The sequence below is a fragment of the Lactuca virosa genome, chromosome 7 (assembly GCF_052849685.1).
Source record: "Lactuca virosa cultivar CGN04683 chromosome 7, Lactuca_virosa_CGN04683_v6, whole genome shotgun sequence".
Classification (NCBI taxonomy): domain Eukaryota; kingdom Viridiplantae; phylum Streptophyta; class Magnoliopsida; order Asterales; family Asteraceae; genus Lactuca; species Lactuca virosa.
In genome coordinates, this window is record NC_136432.1 from 286,535,444 (window position 1) to 286,544,569 (window position 9,126).

The window sequence follows — 9,126 nt, forward strand, 5'->3', positions numbered from 1 at the left end:
TTTCCTTTTATGCAAGCAAGAGGCTTTTAGAAACCCTAACAACCCCTCCAAAACCATCCATGCCATGAAAGGTTCTAAAATTTCTTTTTTTGTTCAACTATTGAACAATTACAATTTACCCCTTGTACCTTTAACTAATTCCAGTTAATCGTAAATTAATTCCTCATTAATTCTGATTAATAATTAATTAATTCTAATTGATTTCTTATTATATTATTAACCATATAAATTAACAAATCAATTATTTAACTCTTGATCTCATGTTTTATTAATTACATAACAAATTAACATATCAATTATCTATTTCCAATTAATATATTAATTACATAATATATTAACAAGTTATTTATCTCTTTCTCTCCTAATATCATTTATAACTATTTCTGGTTATGAGGGCAACCCAAAAAGGACCTTGCTTCTATTTGAAAGTTTAGACCAATCTAGTTATGAGCTTAGACACCTTAATCAAACAAGAATTAGGTAATAATCCCCAATCACATGTCTTGGTTGAGATTGACCCACTTGGGTAAAAGACTATTTTACCTTTCCATGGATATGACCCACCCCTGAAGACCTAACATCTAAAAAGACCAAAAGTTGGCCTTTTAGGGTTACACAATTCGTACCCATTCTCTACACAATGCGTAGAGTCTTCTGATGGGAAAACGGGGCCAAACCAAGCTAGCGTTGCGTAGCTAAGATTATGCCCCACATAATCGTGTTGTTTGCCAACTTTCTATTAAGACCTTAATGCCTTAAGACCAAACGTCCAACTTTCAGATATGAACCTCATGGACGTATTAAATGATAAAGTCACAACCTTTATGCCTTTGCATGGCTACAAGGAGTACAAAACCAAACCCTACGTCTTAAACATTACCCAAAAGCTTAATAAATCAAGCATGGTTGAATGAGAGTGACCAAGATCCCATTTTTATGGCTCACAAAGTTCATAAATGATAAGAGACACTCCTTTTGAGGTTCGGAGTTTGTCAAACTCTCTAGATCCAAGATTAATGGATAAAAACTCATACAAACTCACAAGAAGCAATATCTAACAAAAGGATCAGCAAGGTTTAGACTTTATATCTTATGGAAGATGTTGAAGAAGAGTAGAGTCTGGATTTACAAGCTATGGACTCCAAGCACACCTTCCAAGTTCTCATTCTTCACCAAAACACATAAAGATATCACTTCAAAGCTTTAAGGATCACACCAAGGGCTAGGGTTTCAAAGTTAGAAAAGGAAAGGATGGAGATTGAGCATGGGGAGGCTCTCAAGAGATTAGAGCCTTTAAATAGGGCTCACAAATCCTCAATTAGGGTTTGAACTCAGCGCACCTACGCCATGCGTAACCAAAGTTACGCCCTGCATAGGGCAATAAGTCCCCACATGCGCTTATTAATCTACGCCCCGCATAGAGAGGCCTTCCGCGCCTCACATAGATGGTCCATGCACAAAATTAATTACAATTATTATTAATTTAATGTTTTTCCTGGGAAGTAGGTGTTAAAACTCTCCCCCACTTGAATCAGACTTCGCCCTCGAAGTCCGCTACTGCAAATAAGTCCGGGTAATGCCCCTCATCTCCTCCTCAGGCTCCCACGACCACTCAGAACCCTTCCAACGCTACCGCTGCACTTTCACTATGTTCACAACTTTGTTGCGCAGGGTCTTTTTCTTCTTGTCAAGAATCGCAATCGGTCTCTCTACGTAGTTCATGCGCTCATCAACCTAAATGTCATTCAAGGGGACCACTGCCAAATCATCTACTAAACAGTTCTGAAACTGAAAGACGTGGAAAATGTTATGGATCTGGATGAGCTCATCTGATAGGTCCAACCGATATGCAACCTCTCCCACTCGGGCAATAATCCTGAAGGGTCCAATTAAACGGTTGTCCAACTAGCCCTGCTTCTGGAATCGAATGACATATTTCCAATGTGACGCCTTCAAAAGGACCAGATCTCCGACTTGGAACTCGAGGTTCGATTGTTGTCGGTCAGCATAGATCATCTGGCGACTATGTGTGGTTCACAGTTGATCACGTACCTGATGTATCAACTCGGTAGTCTTGAGTACTACCTCAGTACTCCCCATAACTCGGTGTCCGACCTCTCCCTAACAGACCGATGTCCGACACTTCCTTTCGTATAACATCTCGAAAGGTGGTCGATCAATACTGGCATGATAGCTATTGTTGTAGGAGAACTCGACCAATAGAATCTAAGTATCTTAACTCTTGCCAAAATCTAGCACACACTCCCTGAGCATATCCTCGAGCGTTTGGATCGTCCGCTCACTCTATTCATCGGTCTGGGGGTGGTATGTTGTGTTGAAATGTAGTTGAGTACCCAACTCCTCCTGAAACTTCCTCCAAAAACTGGAGGTGAAACGAACATCTCGATCCGAAACCACCAAGACTGGCACCTCGTGCTGAACTACTACCAGCAACTGGGACCCAAACATGGAGATGAAGCGAAAATCTTCGTGGCTCCTAGATGGATGGAAAACTTAGACTTATGAGCCTCTTCCAATAAGGTCTGTCTAACCCCACCAACAACTGGGACCCAAATCCTTCCACATTTAGTCAATAACACGCGACCATCCCTGATAAACAATGGAATATGATCCCTAATCCTCTATTCCTTCCAGTTTTTCCTCTTCAATCCTTCCACTTGCGCCTTCTTGATCAATTTAAACAATGGCGAGACAATAACCATCCTCAGACATAAATCTTTAATAGGTGCTCTCATTGCCTTCCGACTCAAGTCATCCGCCACGACTTTGGCCTTCCCAGGGTGATACAAAATCTCACAGTTATAATCCTTCACCACATCCACCCATCTCTGCTGCCTCATATTCAGATTCGGATGGTCCATCTGATATCTCAGGCTCTTGTGGTCTATGTAAATAGTGCACCTAACTACATACAAGTAATGCCTCCATACCTTGAGGGCTAAGACCACAAACCCCAACTCCAAATCATGCGTTGGGTAATTCTCCTCACGAGGCTTTAGCTGCCTCGAAGTGTAAGCAATCATGTGACCTCTCTACATGAGTACAACTCCCAATCCCGAGATAGACATGTCACAATAAACCACAAAATAATCCATACCCTTGGGAAGAGTGAGAATCGGGGCCTCGCATAACCTCTGTCTCAGTGCCTCAAAGGATGCCTGCTGATCAGGCCCCCATCGGAAAGTGACATTCTTCATTGTCAAACGGGTCAATGGTACAGCAATCGTAGAGAAATCCTAAATAAACCTCTGATAATAACCCGTCAGACCAATAAATCTCCGAATCTTAGATGGCGTCATCGGAAACTCTCCGGATTGATCGATATACCCTTCTGGTTGACGATGTGCCCCAAGAACTACACCTCGCGTAACTAGAACTCGCATTTGGAGAATTTAACATACAACCTCTCTCTCCTCAGGGCCTCCAAAACTTCTCGCAAATGCTCCTCATGCTGCTCCTTGGTCTTGGAGTAGACCAGAATATCATCGATAAACAAAATCACCAACCGATCCAACATCGGTATGCATACTCAGTACATGAGATCCATAAACGATGTTGGTGAATTAGTGACCCCGAATGACATCACCACAAACTCGTAATGACCATAACGAGTTCTAAAGGTTGTCTTCTGCACATCCCTTCTCTGACCCTCATATGATGATAATCGAACCGCAAATCAATCTTGGAGAACCAATATGCACCCTAAAGCTGGTCAAATAAGTCATCAATCCTTGGGAGTGGGTAACGGTTCTTCACCGTTAGGTTATTTAACTCCCGGTAGTCAATGCACATCCTGTGCGAACCGTCCCTCTTTTTCACGAACAGAATCGGTGTTCCCCATGGCGAACTACTCGTTCTGATAAATCCCTTGTCCAACAGCTCCTAAAGATGTATAGATAACTCTGGCATCTTCGAAGGTGTTAACCAATAAGGTGCCTTGGCTATCCGAGCCGCACCGAGAACCTCATCCATCCAGAACTCAACCTGCCTCTCGGGAGGCACTCCAGGTAAATCCTCAAGAAACACATATGGAAAGTCTCGAACGATGGGCACATCACTCAATGTTCTCGAGTATCGGTCACATAGGCTAAAAATCCAAAACATCCTTGCTAAAGATAACTCCTAGATCTCGCAGCTAAATAGAGAATCAGTCTGTGCTGAGCACTCTCACCATGAATAACTAGTTCTCCCATACTTGGGGTTCAAACTCTCACTAACTGGTGCTCACAATCAATCGTAGCCCCATTGGGGCCCATCCAATCTATCCCTATGATAACCTTCGACCCTCGTAGATGAATCAAAACCAAATCAATAAAATATCTCCCGTTGAACATGTTCAGAACACATCCCCGATGAACCCTCGAAGCAATCACATAATGATCATCTGCAATCTTAACCTCCAATGGATAGTCCAAAATCTCGGGAGCATCACTAAACTTTTTTGCTAAGCTCAAGAGATACAAAAGATCGGGTAGCACCTGAGTCAAATATAACATGAGCCGTCATACCATTGCTAAGAAAGTCCCTATTCAAAATCCATAGAACATAAGCAATAATAAGGAAAGCAGAAAAATATATGGTAAAGATACATACCGATAACCACGTCTGGTGCTGCTCGAGCCCCCTTAGTAGTCAGTTGGAACGCCCTGATCTTCACGAAAAGTGCTTCTGCCCTGCCCTGGCGGCCATTAGCGATCCTGAACTTGGCTGGCGTAGGCGCCGCCACTACCCCTCCCGTCAGCCTCAGACAATCGGTCTTTTTGTGGCCCGTCTGTAACACTCGAGTAGGTAAGTTTCACATTTAACCCTTTCATCTAAAAACTTTGCATTTTGGCCATTAAGCTAGTACGCGGGGCATACTAGGTGGTATGCTTAGCGTACTAGCCTGATGTTGTGATCGCAGATTCAATCCGCGTACGTTGGGCGTACGTGGAGTACGCATGGCATACGTGAGCTTAAATGAAACCCTAATTTTTAGGGTTTGCACCCTATTTAAGCCTTATAATAGACTCATTTGGTCATGTTTAGCCAGCCTCCACCTTCCTTTGTCCAGAAATAGAAACCCTAGTGTGTCTTTGTGAGTTTTGAGCCTTAAAGAGTGTTTGTTGGTGGTTTGTGAAGGAGTAGAAGAAGCGGACCACTTGGAGAGGAGTCTTGAGCTTAAAGATTCTGGGTTAGCTATTTGCAAGATTTTTGACGTAAAAAGCTCACATCTTGATGATCCATGATGGTAGATCTAGTTATGTTGTTATTTTATGCTTTTTGAGTCCTTGGAAGGATTGATGAGATTCTTGACTCACTCTAGAAGTATTTATGTTAGATCTAGGTTTCTTTTGCCCCCATTGTTCATAAAAATGCAAGCTTTATGGTGTATCTTGGACCATGCATGTGTTAAGACCTTTGTTAAGCTCTTTTTGAGATCTTGAGCCCTATTAAGCCATGCATGTGTGTAAAGTTGCCAACTTTACGTGATAAGTGGTCTTATAGAATAAGATATGAGTGTTTGGCTTGAAGTCTTAATGGATTAAGTTCTTAATGAAAGTGGGGTGGCCAACTGGGGAGTACGTTGGGCGTACCAAGCTGGTACGCTGCACGTACTAGCCCCAGAGGGTGTACCCTAAGCTTACAAGCTGAGTGCGCCCTACGTACTCAGCAGGTGGGCTTCAGATTTTGGGCTTCTTGTTTTTGGGCCCATGGTTGGACCTTAGGAAATTATGGTCTTGTTGGGCCATCATATTTCTATTTTTAGGGTGGTGCTATTATATTGGGTTCTTTTGGTTGAAGGCCCACAAAGGGATTTGGGCCCAATTTTGAAGAATGGGCCATGATTGGGATTTGGGTGACCATTTTTGAAATTGGGCCTTTTGAGTAGTTGGTTTGGCCTTGAACTTGGGCCAAGTGAAGTAAAGGGTAAAATAGTGTTTTACCCTAGTTTTAACTCTTAGTTATGGGTTGGAATCTAATTATTAATTGGATGTTATTTTATGATGATAGCGTGGGGATTTTATCGGACCAGCAGACAGAGATTTATCTGAGAGACTTAGTAGCTTGAGGTGAGTTTCCTCACTGTGTTTAGCGGGTTGAAGGAACCATTGTCGGCCCATTGTTGATTATGTTAGGATGCTAGATGTATGTGTGACTCTTGCATCTGTTATGTGATGGAATTTTTACTGGGCAAGGCCCGATGCCGGGGGGGGGGTGACTGTATTGTATGCAGTTGTCTTTCTGATTATTGCATGTGTTTGTATGATTACATGTTTATATGTTTATATGTTTTCTGGGTGGGGCCCGATGTCAGGCAGGGCCTGATTATTGATAGATTTGTATACCGAGCGGGGCTCGATGCCGGCTGGGGCCCACTATATGTTTATTATGTATGGTATGTGGTATTTTGGGAAACTTACTAAGCTTTGTGCTTACGGTTTTTAGTTTATGTTTCAGGTACTTTTGGTTCAAAAGGGAAGAGCCCGGGATGATTGTAGAGCACTTACCATCTCATTCTGCATTTTGTGATTTACTATGATATTTTATGATGTAGTGATACACGTTTATCCATCTTGGTTGTATGACAATATTTCGGATTACCTTTTTATTAATTTTAAAATGAAAGTTTTAGGTCTTATTTTTGGGACGTTACATCGTCAGATTGTAGTGGAAACATATTAATGCTCCACAGGGGCAATCCCTACTGAAATGGCCTATCTCGCCACATCTGAAACAACTTCCTCCCTTCTGTCGACATTCGCCCTCATGAATCTACCCACACTTGGCACAACGGCCCCGACCCTGATGGCCCCTCGATCTCATGTCAGATGTCTTGGGCCTCATAGCCTGGCCTTCCGATGACGGTGTCTTAACTGGCCTCTGCTTCCCCAGATGCTCCAAATCAATCTCCCTCTCCGCGAGCTCTAGCATCTTATTATTTAGGGTTTTGCACCCCAATATACTCACAAACTTATAGGTGTCATCCCTCAACATGTCATGGTATCCCGCCTTTGTCATCTCCTCGTCAGCTGCATACTGTGGCACCAAAAGAGCTCTCTCCTAGAACTTGGCGGTAATCTCCGACACAGTCTTTGTGGTCTGGGAAAGGTCCTGAAACTCCCTCGCCAACTGATGCATCTCAATCGTCGGTGCAAATTCCTCGTGCAACCTCGCCATAAACTCCTCCCAAGTCATGGCCACCATAGATACAGATCCCAATGCACAACCGATCTCCTCCCACCAATTACAAGCTTGGTCCCTCAGAAGGTAGGATGAAAATCCCACCTTCACCCCCCTCAGGATAGAAGCTCGTTCGCTGAGCATTCTCCATGTCAGTGATCCATCGGCGGCTAGCAATGAGGTCCTTATCCCGAAAGAACTCCGGATCTCCACAGGCCTCGAACTCCCGAAAAGAGGGATTCTGTGCTCCAAACTTTCCTGTCACTATCTTGGCTCGGAAGTCACCAAGTCTCTTATCTAGAAGCTCCATAATCCCATCCCTTGATGGTACCGAAAATCACAGGGGTGACCTACATAATACTGCGAGTAATCTCCGATGTGATGAACTCGCGCAACTACTCATCTATTGGTTCTAGACCAGAGCCAGAACCGGATCCAGAAGCTCCTCCTTGAGTGGTCACCATACTAAAATAAGAACATACAAACGATCAGAATAACTCGAGAGAACTCCTTCTCTGCGAGCTCCTTAGAATCCCCGAGACAGTCCTTGATTCGAGTAAAAATCATGTGCTTTCAGTAGTATGGGCCTAATACTACCTTCCACACCTATCTGTACTTTCTCAAGAACCATACCGAATCTTCTGAGTCACCCCACTAAAGCTTGACATACAATCCCTATGCTAAGCAGCATACATCTCCCACTATGACACTTTCTAGGCTCTCCTAGAAATTCTTAACTCGCCGGCCTCTGCAATACTAAGAACCTCAACCAACACCGTTGGTTGCCTTATGTATGCAAATTGTACACAAAATAGGATCACATAGTCAGTCAAATAATGATTCTACTTTAAGCCCACAACCAGACAAGGAACATGAAATAAGGCTAAACCAATCATTCTAGGGCTATATGATCCTAATCGTATACAATTGTTAAAGCATGCACTTAGCAATTAACTGAGCCGATATCAATCCCAAGTAATACATACCATCAAATCCTCCTAGGCTATAAGGCATCACACAAATCAGAAAATTCTAGTATACGATTCTTGAAGGTATCCTTAGCCCTACTATAGGATGCAATTCACATAATAAGCATACTAATCATAGTACATTGGTATGGGTATTTTGGGAATCACTTACTTGAGTTCGGCTGATTACACACATCACACCCCTTTTCTTTGTAAAAATCTTTTTAGAAAACTCAATTTTCTTTTGAAAAAATTATCAACTCCTCAGTTTGAGTTCTGACACACCCAAAAGTATGCCCAAATTCCTCAAACCAAGGCTTTGATACCAACTTGTAACGTCCCAAAACTCATAGAAATTTTTTCGTTTTTAATTAGGAACAACATTCAATACATAGATCATCAATCTTAATCAGTGTTTCAAAAAAACATCAGAGTATCATCAAATCATAAGTGTGAAATCTCCAATGGATGTGATGCAATCATGTCGGGCCCTTCCCTTTCGAACTGGAAGTACCTGAAAAAGTTAAATCACAAAACTGTAAGCATGAAGCTTAGTGAGTTCCCCAAAATACCACATACCATATAAATGGGCCCAACCTAACATATAAACAAATGGGCCCAACCCAACATACAAATAAATGGGCCCAACACAACATATAAATAAATGGGACCAGTCTAACATATAAATGGGCCAAGCCCAACATAAATAATAATGGGCCCAAACCAACATTAAAATGGGCCCAATCCAACCTAAACATGTAAAAGTCACAAAGACAACTAGCACAGTCTAATGGTCCGACATTGGTGCCTTCGACCCATGAGTATAGTGAGAAGACTCACCTCAATCTGATGTCAGACAAACGAATCACACACCCGAGTTGCCTAAACGGAAACTCCCCACACCTAATAATACTTCATAGACCCTAATTAGAATTAGGTAATAATCCCCAATCACACGTCTTGGTTCAGATTA